General features: G+C 36.4%; 3 long non-coding RNA genes across 3 annotated transcripts in view; 1 reads left to right on the top strand and 2 right to left on the bottom strand.

Annotated features, from left to right (window-relative positions):
• Window positions 1-14,682, top strand: part of LOC126751219 (uncharacterized) — a 231,048-nt gene that overhangs the window by 214,012 nt on the left and 2,354 nt on the right. The window lies entirely within an intron of this gene.
• Window positions 4,529-10,272, bottom strand: LOC126751191 (uncharacterized). Its single transcript, XR_007665857.1, has 3 exons — window positions 9,769-10,272; window positions 9,273-9,505; window positions 4,529-4,898 (listed from the first exon to the last, which is right to left on the bottom strand). It is a non-coding gene; the product is annotated as an uncharacterized LOC126751191 (long non-coding RNA).
• Window positions 12,085-14,682, bottom strand: part of LOC126751197 (uncharacterized) — a 36,899-nt gene continuing 34,301 nt past the window's right edge. The window contains exons 2-3 of the long non-coding RNA XR_007665858.1: window positions 12,382-12,526; window positions 12,085-12,291 (exon numbers count right to left, since the gene is read on the bottom strand). This is a non-coding gene — a long non-coding RNA (uncharacterized LOC126751197). The remainder of the gene's footprint in view (window positions 12,292-12,381; window positions 12,527-14,682) is intronic.

Here is a 14,682-nt window from a genome sequence, read left to right as displayed (position 1 = left end):
GTGTGGTCGCAGACCGACTTCCGCCTATTTTTTGCACTGTTACAAAGGAATGTGAGGAAAATTTCACGTACAAGATTTGGTTGAAATTGGTCGGCTGGGTCCCGATATATTTACTTTCACTTAACTTCACCGAAATATCATATATTTTGACCAACGTTAACGATTACAGACAGCTGTAAAGTGGGGGCAGAAATAATCTTGTCTATTTTCACCAACTTTGCTATTATTCCGGTGTGCTCGAGAAAATATATTCAAGCAATTTTTAAAGATTTAACTCATACACTGACCGACAGTTTCAACATAATGTTTGTTAGAATATAATAACCATTATATATGGAATTTGGAAATTTAGGTAAGTGAGTTTTCGCTAATTTCAATTATTTTCGCTATTAAATTATAGTGCATCAAATATCCCACTTTCGGTACAACAACTGTACTATTTGAGTAACGTTTTATCTGAATATATTCATAGGTCCTTGATTCGAGTACTGGAAAACGCAAGATCTAAATACAATTTATATCGTATTATATGGGAAACAGACGTGGTTGCAATCCGATTGCGCCAATTTTTACAATGTAACGTAGAATCGCGAGGATTAACATTAGGTTCTAAATTTGGTTAAAATTGGTTGAGACCTACTCACCCGGCGACACATATGTGCAACCCCCATCGTCCAATTGACATATTGTGCAAAGGTGTATCTCATTATATTAATTGCTTCTTGATCTGTACATCGAAAAGTGAAATAATCAAATCGAATTTTCAATTTTGGTATATGGGGAGTTGACGTGGTTGAAGTTCGATTTCGAAAGATGAAGAATGTTATGTACTGAAAATGGTAAAAATCGTGCGAACAAGACCCGAGTTATGTGATTTCACCTAAAGGAGAGCTCTGTCACGTCTGTAATATGGGAGGTATCCCTTGCTACTGTAATCCAAATTACAGTTCTATATCTTATTTTACAGCTTAGTTATAGCATTATATATGTTTTTTTAATGGCCAAGGAACATGTGAACCAAGTTTCACCAAGATATCCTATTTTTTATTTAAGTTACAGATTGCACGGACGGACGGACAGACGGAAAGTCTCTCGGATTTCAACTCCTATCTTCATCCTTATAATTTATAACAGGTGGCGAAAAAATAACCTTCCCATGTTTTTTGGCTGTAATTTTTTTAAAAAATGAAAAACTTTGATTCTACTTGTGGATTATTATACTCTCGCAACAAAGTTGCTAAGGAGAGTTTTTTATTATAGTTTTGTTCACATAACGGTTGTTTGTAAGTCCTAAAACTAAAAGAGTCAGATATAGGGTTATATATACCAAAGTGATCAGGGTGACGAGTAGAGTTGAAATCCGGATGTCTGTCTGTCCGTCCGTCCGTCTGTCCGCGTCCGTCCGCGCAAGCTGTAACTTGAGTAAAAATTGAGATATCTTGATGAAACTTGGTACACGTATTTCTTGGCTCCATAAGAAGGTTAAGTTCGAAGATGGGCAAAATCGGCTCACTGCCACGCCCACAAAATGGCGGAAACCGAAAACCTATAAAGTGTCATAACTAAGCCATAAATAAAGATATTAAAGTAAAATTTGGCACAAAGGATCGCATAAGGAAGGGGCATATTTGGACGTAATTTTTTTGGAAAAGTGGGCGTGGCCCCTCCCCCTACTAAGTTTTTTGTACATATCTCGAAAACTACTATAGCTATGTCAACCAAACTCTACAGAGTCCTTTCCTTCAGGCATTTCCATACACAGTTCAAAAATGGAAGAAATCGGATAATAACCACGCCCACCTCCCATACAAAGGTTATGTTGAAAATCACTAAAAGTGCGTTAACGGACTAACAAAAAACGTCAGAAACACAAAATTTTGCGGAAGAAATTGCAGAAGGAAGCTGCACCCAGGCGTTTTTTAAAAATTGAAAATGGGAGTGGCCTCGCCCACTTATGGACCAAAAACCATATCTCAGGAATTGCTAGACCGATTTCAATGAAATTCGGTATATAATATTTTCTTAACACCCTGATGACATGTACAAAATATAGGTGAAATCGGTTCACAACCACGCCTTCTTCCAATAGAACAATATTTTGAATTCCATCTGATGCCTTTTCTGTATAATACGAGTACATACATTAGGAACCAATGATGATAGCGGAATAAAACTTTACAAAAATACGGTATTTGAAAAATATGTAAATGACGTATACATAAATCTCGATTATCACTTTATCATGCGAGAGTATAAAATGTTCGGTGACACCCGAACTTTGCCCTTCCTTACTTGTTTTTATTTGATTTTTTAATGTGGCCGCCGCCACAGTTTATTGTCATTTGAGCTCTTTTTATGGCATTTTCCATCACTTTGGCCAGAACTTCCGGCGATAGGTCCTCACATTCTTGACGGATATTGTCTTTAAGAGCTGCAAAAGTCTGAGGCCTGCTGACATAAACCCGCGACTTTAAAAAAGCCCCACAAAAAGAAATCTGGAGCGGTCAAATCAGGCGACCTTTCTGGACAGTGCAAATCGCCAAAACGGGGAATTAGGAGCCCGGGAAATGCATCCTTCAGCATATCGGTTGTGGCACGTGCAGTGTTTGCCGTTTTACCGTCCTGTTGGAACCACATGTATTCCAATCCCAATTCATCAAGTTGCGGTAAAAAGAACTCGTTGATCATTGCTCTGTAGCGCTCACCACTCGAAGAAAAAAGGTCCGATGACTCCTCCAGCGAAAACAGCACACCATACAGTGACTTTGAGCGAGTCTAATGGCTCTTCGTGAGTTACACGAGGATTTTCAATGCCCCAGAAGTGTAAATTTTGCTTATTTACGTACCCGCAAAGGAAAATGGGCATCATCGTTTATGATTATTTTTGATGAAAAATCATCTTGGTGGTTACGGATGGCTTGAGCTTATGTTAGACGCGATTGGCGGTCAGCATCTAACAGTTGATGCACCGTCTGGACTTTGTACGGAAACATCTTCAAATCTTGTACCAAAGTTCGCTGTAAACACCGTCGACTGATATCCATTTGAGTGGCACATCGTCTGGTCGATGTTGACGGCGCTTCCATGGCATCCTCAGCAACAGCAGCAATATCCTCTGCAGAACGGCTTCTCCGGGGTCTGCCACGCCTTCCAGCATCTCGTGTTATGCCAGTCTCTTCGAGTCGAGCAGCTAAACGTCGCAGTGTTTCACCAGTAGGCGTCGGACGGCCAGGAAATCTGCGACGAAATTCACGGTGTGCCAAAGTCATCGACCGATTATTGTTCAAATAAATAATCACCAATAACCCGCGTTCTGGAGCAGTGTAGCGTACCATTATTTATTTACGTGTATTTCGCATGTGTTTACTACACAAATGTCAAAACAGAACTGACAGTAGAGGTCAACTGCAAAATTTATAGCATCTTCTGATAGGAAGAATACTTTTGCGCCACCCTGTATATATAACCCCATATCTACCTCTTTAAGTTTTTGCTGATACGTACAACCGCTGGGTGAACAAAACTATTACACTGTGTAGCAACATGTTGCAAGAGTAAGAGTATGTAATTTGAATTTTTTTACGTATAGAGTTGATTCGCTAAAACCGATAGTTGAGACCCGTACAGATGTGTAACAGTTAAATATAGCATTTTTGTATATAAATAACCCTCATTCCGCTTTAATTTTAGACCACTATCGCCAATGTCATTATCAAACGATTTTATTTCTGAGAAATATTTAATAGAATATTTTTATGTGAAATACCATCATACGTTTAATATATGGTAAAACATAAGAAAATTAAACAACGGCTTATTATTGCATATTTATCAGGCAAGTTAGAAAACGGGAAAGTTGACATTTAGTTAGCGTGATTTATTTGGGCTAAACATGCACATGAATTCATCCGCGCCCCTTTCATCACTTGTTGACTGAGTACAACTCAGCGAATGCGTGACACAGAACAATTAATTACGAAATAGATTGCTGAATATATATTGACATGGAAGCATATGCTTCAATAATCACTCTGCGATGACTTGACTTTCTTTTTCTCTTCCCTGTGTGTGTGTGTTTTCATCTGATTTAAATATTTTTAATCTTTCGTGGGTAATAATTCCGTAGACTTAAAATGAAGTAAGTAGTGGTTATTATATGGTAATACGCAGAGTTTATAACATAATTTGTTTAGTAACTACTATGCAGGTCATTTTTTGCTGATACAAACCTTGAAATCTTAAATGCCCAAATTAAACAAAATACCAAATAGTATAAATGTACATTTTTTATTTATAAATTTAACAGTTCAATATTTCAATAGTGTAAATGAATTATTATATTAATATAAAAAAATATAATAAAGATCTTATACAATATAAAAACATTTTTTTTAATTCTAAAATAATAGTAGCAATAAAAGCTTACCACTATTTGACATTATTTTTTTCATATCAAAATGTAGAAATATTTTAGGAATATATTTATATCAAATATCATAGAAGTTAAAATCACCTTCAATGCGATGTTTCTTAAAACTACTTAAAATCTATATGGAAGATCAAAATGTAAAAAAAAGTAGTTTTAAGAAGTTTAAGCAAATAAAATAATTTAGGAATACATTGATTAGTCTCAATAGAGAACAATCAATCCTGTCACTATTAATGTATTTAAAAAATTTGATGATTGTCAATTGATAGATTGCAAATAAATATATATTAAAAAAAAACATGCGAAGCGAACCAACAGCTTAAAGTACTTCGGAGTGCCTCAATACCGTGAATATCTAACATGTCGATAATGATGTAAGCCGGCTATTATAAGGCAGTGATAAATTCGGAACAGTTAATTTGCTTATTCGAAATCTAATTCGTAATTTATATCGAGTAGTATAGTAATTCTGAAATAGAAAATAATATACTTTGTATGATGGATACATTATTGTTTCAATGATAGTAGTACATTCTTAGGAAATCTTTCACTAGTGCAACCTTCACTCATGCAGCTACTTTTAAACTTGGGATAGTCATGGAATATGAATTGTTAACACTAAAGAGGTTGGAAAACGCCTACTTTTTTAAAGCACAGGTAGTTTTCATTGCTGTACCTCTGCACCAAACTTAAATTTATAAATCTTTTGATGTCGTTACTGGTCGTGGTGAAATACTCTTCTTCGTGTTGAAATACACAACGTCATATTTATATCGATTAGTTTAAAATATTTCGAAAAATCTTTGGGCCCTGGTAAACCTCGTCACAAACAAAAAATCAAACCTCTCATTTTAGTGTACTAGAGATCATAATGAACATCGAACTTACTAAAGTGACGGGATATATGTTCATTAAGATATCGGAACTTTATCATACAAGTAAACAGGACTTTTTGAATCTAATAATTTTTTTTCATTGAGTTATAAAATTCATAAGAAATAAAAAATTTTCCCAAAAATAATCAAACTTTAACTGTTAATATCTGTTAAACGTTTGGGCTTACGAAAAAATCATAATAGACCTTTTTAGTAGAGCATTTAATTTCCTACAAAATCTAAGGAACAAGATATTTTTTCAAGTAGTTGGAAGCGAGATATAAATTTTACTATCTGATAATAAGAAAAAATAGAAAACTGTATGTAGGAGGACCTTCCCTCATGTTTGGAGAGGCTTTCTTGGAGGTGTCTAGGAACCTATTTTTCCGAGTACCAAACGAAAAAAAAAAATTTTTTTTGAATCACCCTAATTTATATATATTAAATATTATATATAATATATAACAATTATCATTTCTCTTAACGCGTTTATGATCCGATGAACCCGTGCATGAGTACCACAAAGTCATATTGTTGCGCCTGTTTAGGGTTCAGCGCCGACCATAACGCACAAGCACAACCGGAACAATCGCTTAAAGCCGTAACGGCATCTTTTGATGAAAAATTTCAATTTATTGCTAAGAAAATTCTAGCACATGCACTCTGCAGTGTGACAACTGATGAATCTTTGGTGTACAAGTCCTTGACTGCGCTGCCACTTATGTCGGTGCATCAGTAGCGAGTGCTTGCTTCTGTAGGTGACGGCTCGGCCATTAATTCAAGATGTCGCTTTACGGTTGCTTTGGGCTAGTCTGTGCGCAACAGCGTTTTCCGCCCAATTGCAATAAATTAACCAGCCATTGCATACATCTGCTTAAGTGAGAGCAGGCATTCGATAATGTGTTTGGGTGCTTGCTTTCTGTAAACTGACATGCCCATGCGGCGGAGTGCCATCGCGAATCCTTTACTCCTTTTTAAGTTTATTCCATCATCTGCGGCACGTAATGCACTTAAATAAATTCTATTAAATTTGTGGCTGTGCATAAATATCACAACCACAACCAGAATACCGGTGATGGATGGAAATACGCTGCTGCGCCCAATTACCCAAAAGGTAATATTCAACCCAAGCACTCACTGATACATATGAGGATTAGTTCCCGGCAATTACCGTGACACGAATTTGTGAATCTCTCATAATACAATACCAATGCACTAATTCTCCTCACTCGGATGTTATAATGCTTATCGAATTTAGTCCACCTGAGTCTTCCCCCTTTGTGTTTTACTCAAAAAACTCTTGAGATATATAGCTAATTTTTGTGAAGCTTACGACATTTAATCTTCCCAAAGTGCAAGCATTCTAAACAACTGATTTTCACGTATTAAATGCTGGGTAAAACAACTATATAAAATAAGAAGTGAACTTTAAACTCGTTCGGTAATACAATAAAAACAATTAGAGGTTCCGTGGTGATAATACATGAGAACAAAGCACTGATAAATTTAATGTATACATATATCTCCTAAGACACTAAAGCTACAACTACCAGATTTGCTTAGAACAAATATTATACAAACTTCTACCGAGAGTGTGAAAATGGATGAAATTGGAAGATAACCCCGGTTTCTCGTCATATAACGGTGCTATTAAAAACTCTTAAAAACGTAATAAACTAATAACTAAATACATCAGAGACATTAAACTTTATCTCCGAAATGGTATGAGAGCCAGTATGAAAATTAGACGATGGGTGTGACGATTGGTGGAGTGCAATATTTCAGGAATCGCCCGCCCGTTTCGACGAAATTTGGTATTTGGCATTCCGCTAACATTTTTATATTACTCTAGTACATGGTACTTCCATGGCCTTAATTATTGCAAGTTTTAAGACTACGAAATGTTCGGTTATACCCGAACTTGGGTTTTTCTTACTTCTTGGGGATTCGATTATTTTAAGAAATTGTGACATTGAATGGACTCCAAGAAGTTGTGCTTTTATACCATTAGACTACCTCTTGTGAGGCTATTTAATGTCATTGGTTTTTAGCAACAAACCAGACTCTCTTCAAGCTTCAGAAGCCAATATTGAACATGCTATTCATGACATACGGCTTAATTTAGTGTAAAAAATACTCGAAAATTGGGTCATTTGAGTGATGTTATATTCAGAACTTAATTGTATCGATTGTACTTTACATTATGCAAAAAACATTTTTTTAACGAAATCATATCTCTATATCTGGAAAACTGTGTACAGAAGTGTATGGCAAAAAGTATTTATGGCTCTGTGTGAAATAAAAGTAATCCTTCAAACGCTTTCCAACAAAAGCATCGCTTGTGCGGATGGTACGGATGGAAGAACAATCGCATAGACAGGAATGAGCGCATATACCAATAGCTTCAAGTAAATATATTGTATAAAACTTTACTGGAGTTAAACAATAGTCCCTTTGTACGCAAGATAAAACTTTCATTTCAAATTCTTCATATTGAGCCCTCAGTATTGGCAAAAACTTAGATAATTGATATTTTGTGTGTGAGGTGGTGGTGATAACTAAAACGAGCAGAAAGAGAAAAAATAAAACAAAGTGACAAATTGTAACCTTTTCAGTCAGCAAATTAAAGTTTAAAATCATAATAATTTCGAAATATCTCCCTTCTTTCGATTGTCAAAATAAGCTTAACTCTTTTCTTCAGCATAAAATGTAGATTAGAGTGGGCTCCAAAAACTTAGCTCAGTTAAAAGAATTTCTCATCCAAATGAGCAAAGTTTTCTATTTTGCATAAAGGTTGAGATTTACGCTTTTTAATCGGGAAGCCTTTCTCCTCAGCTTGCCTACTCTGCGATCACCTTTGAGCCCCAAAGTTCAATGCCGACTCGTGAATAAGTGACCGTCGTCGAAATGATGGGCAGTAGGTATACATACGTATGTATATAATACGTAAGAATCATAAAAACGATATTACAACTGTAAAGGAAATTAAAAGAGCAAAAGAAAACAAGTGAGAGTTGGGTTGTTAAGAAATACATTTTTATCATATGTAAGCGTCCGATTTATTGCTTTGGGATTTGCGATTTTGTCGACATGTAAGTTTATTACAGAGCTAATGAAATATATAATTGGTTGGGCATTTGAAAAATTGCTTGGCTGTTTATATTTACATTCGCAAGGGAGGAAACTGAAAGCAAATATTGCCGAATAGAAGAAATTTTCTATATTATAACTTTTGTTGAAACATGTACATATCTCTACATTAGAGAAAACCTATTTCTGGCTAGTTTTTCAACTTCAAAAATATAAGCGGATAATCAATTTGCCTTTAGATTTCTTTTTGAACTTAAGAGTTATCGAGCTATCTCAAATTAATATTCACTACGCGTATAATTTTGAAAATGTAGCAAATATGTAAGGTTTGTTAACAGTAAGGAAACATTTTTGTAATATCTCGTCATAAGTATTAATAACGTTTCTTCCAGTCCATATTGGGACTATTATAGGTTTTTGTCAAATCAAATAATTATAGAGATGTCTTTTCCAATAGGAGATTTTGTATAAACTGAAAAATGAGGGTGGTCTAAAAATACTCAGCCTTAAAACGAAAACTGATATTTGTGGCTAAATGGTGAATTATATCCAATCATAATCTTCGTTCAGATCGACATTCTTGTCTCAGCCGACTTCTTTAATACATCCGAAAATAAAATTTTCCGGAGTTCTTCAAAATATCCTCCAAGGCGACGATAATCTCCTTATTTGACACAAATGAGAATGTACTACATGATAGTAAATTTTTTCTTGTAATACTGAGGCACTCGAGCGATGACTCTAAGTACTTATCGGACCGTTATCGTAAGTAAATAAATGTAAGTAATTCAAATAAAAAGTATGTATGTGAAATTTGCTTCCGTTTTAGTGCCAACACGTGTTCAAACAACTACGCTAATATAATGCATATAATCTACCTTCCTTTATTGGCCACCTACCCTCAAATATTCCTGTTGCGAATGATTCGCAGAACCATCACTCGGCCTAGCATACAATTCGGGTACCATCCTTCAATTCGACTTCGCCGGTTGTAAAGAAGAGCAGCATGGGGCATGAAATCGCAATTGAGGTTATCCAAATGAACACGGCAATGCCCAGATTGCACCGCTTACTCACGCGTGATTCCAACGGCTTCATAATAGCAACATGTCTGAAAAGAGGTGAACGTTAGAGAATATAAGAGAGGGAGACGTAGATACTTAGGTAAAGTGAGTGTTTTAGTGGCAAAATGTTGACACACAGAGTGCCGACCTTGCATGTTTATGTACAAGTATTTGTATGTATGTATACAATGGAAAGGTGAAATATTTAATTTTATTTGCGTCAGACTTTAGCGTTACTGCTGCAACACTTTGCTATAATTTATTAACTCATTAGTAGTATTAGTATAAACACCGAAACGCTTATGCTCACCGAAAGGCCAGTCGTTGTCCAACATGCAGACACTCAATTGAACGTCGCATAGAGACTCGATACCATGGTATCCGCTATGGAAAGATTCACTGTGGTCAAAAGATTATTGAGTTAATTAGAGTTTTAAATAATTCATTAGAGAGCGTCAATAAATATTTTTGAATACTTTGCAGGGACATTTTTTTGTAATTAATATTAATTTAATATTTATTTACATTTAGCCATCTTTCTTGCATTGTTTAATGGTGTTTCCGTTATAATTTTTACATCCTTGTTAGCTCCTGGCATCCCAATTTTTGGGATAAATAAATTTACATGACTACAAGATGATTTAAACTAGACAGCATTTTTCTGAAATTTAATGCGTTTTTGATATTTCTATGATAAAGTTTTATAGCTCTCTTGAAACTACTGTAAGACCGCTAAGTAAGCGAAAGGACGGCCAACTGACTAACTAGTACCTTTAAGACTACAATGGCGTACTTTGCTCATATTTGGCTGAAATTTCATATTTCACAAGCAAATAATCCAAATATAGCCGTAGAGACCCTAGTCTTGCATGTAATCAGTCTTGCTATATACTCTTTACAATGCACACAGCAGGTCTTTCTGTACGACTGTCTGCCTGCGCAAACTCTAACTTGAGTAAAAATTGAGATATTGTAACTAAACACTAACGCGGCCACAAAACGCCATTATACCAAAATTTATAAAGTTCCATAACTTAGCAATAAATTAGGATAAACAAGTAAGGAAGGGCTAAGTTTGGGTGCAGCCGAACATTTTATACTCGTGCAACTTGACATCCAAGCAATATTATACTATATATATGTACATATACTATATAAAACTCCTATACTGACAAACACATAAGGTTTGTTAGAAAAACGAAAACCATTATATGTATTATGGGGAAGTTGGGGTAGTATCGACCAGATTTTATCTACTTTTTCCATTACCACATACTATTAACATATCACTTACTAAAAAAACTGATTATATAAAGTAAAGTCAGTCGGATGTTCGAAAATCCTGATATTACTTATATGGGAGCTAGGATAAGATTCCACCGAATTGTATCCATTTTAGGCACAAAGATTATTAAGATATCTGACATATTGGCCGATATATGCGGAACAAACCCCGAAGTTCGAAAATCTTTATATTAGCAGTTTTTGTTGGATTTGAACAACTTTTAGTCATAAGGTGGCAGATACTAGCGGCATTATTCGTGCAAAGTTTAACCCCGTTATATTAATTGCATCTTTATTTGTGTACTGGAAACTGAACGAATCAAGTGGAATTCAAAATTGTGAAATATGGGAAGTAGGCGTGGTTAAAGTCGGATTTCGCTCATTTTCCACAACGTGACATAAGCATATGAAAAGAATGCCAAGTACCAAAGTTTTTTGAAAAAGCGGGTGGTGCCACGCCCATCGTCCAATTTTTACCCCGGCCCCTATAAAGCCTTATCATACCATCTCGGCGGCAAATTTTACGTTTCTGGTGTATTCAGTTATTAATTTATTGCGCTTTTAATAGTTTTTCATCCGTTTTCTTTCATTTTCCCACTATATCTATCTCGATTAGTTTTAAATGATAGTTACAACAGTTAAGTTTCAAGAGTATAAAAATCTGCAATTTGGTACGGGGTATCGTCGTAGTATAAGACACCTGTGGGAAAATAGTTTTGGTAAAGTGGATATGTCCCCGCCCTCTAATGAACTTATCTCCTAAATGACTGAGAGTTCAAAAGCCAAGTTCCTCTGGCGCAAATACTATAAGAACTCCTACTAGCATTGTGAAAATAATAAAATCGGATGATAACCCCGCTCACTTCATGGTTCTGTTAAAAACTACTTAAGGCGCGATAAATCAATAGCGAATACGCCAGAGACCTTAAATTTTATAGAGCCGGTGTGAAAATTGGACGATGGGCGTGCCACCGCCTACTTTGTCGTAAAATAACATACATATATCGAGACCTGCCGGATCAATTTCAACCAATTGTGGTACATGTCATTCCTCTGACAGTTTTATACAACTTTACACGAATAGTGCCTTTAAAGTGTGTCATCTTATGACCAAATAGAACCCAACTGTTGAAGGTACTGAAAATGTGTACCTAGTGCTTATAGTTTCCTTTTTACCGAAAATATCGGTCAATATGCGAGATATTTAAGTAATTGATGAATGTTTTTTTTTGGATTTTAAAAATTTTTTTGGATTTTGAAAATATTATTATCAGAAAGCTGAGATTTTTTTACATAGAATTGGATAACTGCAAAATTTTTTTCACTCAATTTTGAGGTCGTTAAAAAATAAAAGAAATTGTCATTTTTTTTGTTTGATCTCAATTTGAATTGCGCGCCAAAAAACAATGGAGCAACTTTGACCACTAAAAAGTTTACAGATATTTTTATTTTGGTCTATATTATGATATTCTAAAGTTTCGTCAAAATCGGAGAACCACGGGTACAAAACCATGTCGCCAATTGATGGAATGGCCCATATATATATGAACTGAAAATCAGATAAAAACTCGTGTTCGCGTATTTTATTACGTGATTAATTTATTGTTTGAATTAATTATATGTATCCACATTAACTCACCTGCGAAATAATTGCTTAAAATTCGCATCTTTTTCGTTGTCGTAACAACTAAATCGATAATTAAATTTCCTTCTGTTACTGCTGCGAATAGTATCGACCTCAGGATTTGGCGCCATAACGGTAGAATGAATGACAGTCATCTTCGCTGCAATAGAGAGAAGGCAAAAGCGAGCTGTAGAAAAAAATTTAAAATTGACGCATAAAAAAATGAAAACTTAGACGTTGACATGGCAAATTATCCATAATTTATCCGTTCCAAAAAGGCATGCGGTTATATGTATAAACGCACGTTGATATTGTTTAAAGCTGTTGAATCGCCAATACGCGATTACTATATTACATAGATATAGTAAAATGGAATTCAATATTTGCATTCAATTAAAGGTTTTATTTATTTTTGGTTGTGATCAAATATATGTATGTACATATTTTTGTTTGAAAGCTTGTTGTCATTCTCTTTTTTTAAATTTGATTGTTGAAAACTGTGTACACGAAAGAGCTAAGGCTTCCCTACATACGCACATCATTCTAATCGGGGAAAATTGGAGTAAAACACACCTCAAAACAACACAACACACCACATCACAGCGTCTAAAGACCACCAGCTAATAAAAATGATTGTTCCAGCTTTGCTTCGATATGATAGCGATAAAGCGCATCACATTCGTTTGGTATATTGGTCTGGGGATGGCCTTCAGCTTCTTCAGCGAGTTTTGTCTTATCTTGTCTTGGATCGAGCAAAACGAATTCCACGAGCGGCATTTTCAGTTTGGGGAAAAAGAAAAAATCACATAGAGCCAAATCTGGGGAATACTGTGTTTGATCGATGGTATTCATATTTTGGATTTAAACTCTGTCACAATTGTGGCTCGATGCGATCCAGTCGATTTCGACTTATGTTTTTCACGCAAACGCCTCAATACGGCCAAAGAGAACCACTTATTTCCCTAAAAATTCAGCTTTATCGAGACGATTCGAGCAAGACCACGGTTCGTACTCAAAATATCCACCAAAATCATTCGAACGGACTCTCGAGAGATATTGAGCTCCCTTGTCATTTCTCTAACACTTGTCTGATGATTTTCAAGCACCATATTCTTCACTTTATCATCTGTTGAAGAGGTCGAAGGCCGCCAAGAACAAGGTATGTCTTCAACAATCTCTCGACCGTCTTTGAAGGCTTTGTAGCATTCGTAGAGTTACGTTTTTGATAAAACTGAATCACCGTATGCCTTCCCCAACATTCGCAAAGATTCCGCACACGAAATTTTGTTAAAAATACAAAAATTGAAACAAATTATTAGAAACTAGAAACTACCGAGGTATACCGACTTAAGCAGTTGCTGCAAACAAACCGAATTAGTTTAATAAATTAGTAAGTAAGCACAGGAGGATGGAGTCATGTGTAGAAGTTCACGCAGGTGAGGAAAGTTCTCTGATCGCCATTCACTTGGGAGTGGCCAGAAACGATTCTTTTACACATGGCTCAAGCAGCTCACTACTTCCGGTCTTTGACCAAGTATCCTCTGGGTAGCCTAAGAACATCCGTTCGAAGGCGAGCTAAAGTGAGAAGGCGAAACATTCCCTACAAGGGTTGTGCGCTGGGTTTGAGACCCGCCACGTAAAAAACACCCCCAGTGAAGAGCTACAACCAGCCTCGGATGAGAGACCCCCCTTTTGATGACGACCATGGCAAACGAAATAAGGACTACGAATTGAGGGCATGCACCTGGAATGTCCGGACCCTTAATTGGGAAGGTGCCGCTGCCCAGCTGGTTGATGTCCTCGCAAAAATAAAGGCTGACATCACCGCCGTCCAAGAAATGCGATGGACGGGACAAGGACAGAAACGAGTAGGTCCTTGTGACATTTACTACAGTGGCCATATAAAGGAGCGCAAGTTTGGTGTTGGATTCGTGGTGGGAGAGAGACTCCGTCGCCGAGTACTACCATTCACTCCGGTGAATGAGCGTCTATTCACAATCCGCATCAAAGCGAGGTTCTTCAACATATCGCTGATTTGCGCCCACGCCCCGACGGAAGAGAAGGACGATGTGACCAAAGACGCCTTCTATGAGCGTTTGGAGCGCGCTTATGAGAGCTGCCCCCGCCACGATGTCAAAATCGTGCTTGGCGATTTTAACGCTACTGTGGGCAAAGAAGGTATCTTTCGCACTACGGTCCGTAAATTCAGCCTCCACGACGAAACATCCCCAAATGGGTTGAGGCTGATTGACTTCGCCGGGGCCCGAAATATGGTTATCTGTAGTACTAGATTCCAGCATAAGAAGATTCATCAAG

The sequence above is a fragment of the Bactrocera neohumeralis genome, chromosome 2 (assembly GCF_024586455.1).
Source record: "Bactrocera neohumeralis isolate Rockhampton chromosome 2, APGP_CSIRO_Bneo_wtdbg2-racon-allhic-juicebox.fasta_v2, whole genome shotgun sequence".
Classification (NCBI taxonomy): Eukaryota; Metazoa; Arthropoda; class Insecta; order Diptera; family Tephritidae; genus Bactrocera; species Bactrocera neohumeralis.
Note: the sequence above shows the minus strand (reverse complement) of the source record. Positions and strands in the feature narration are given on the sequence as shown.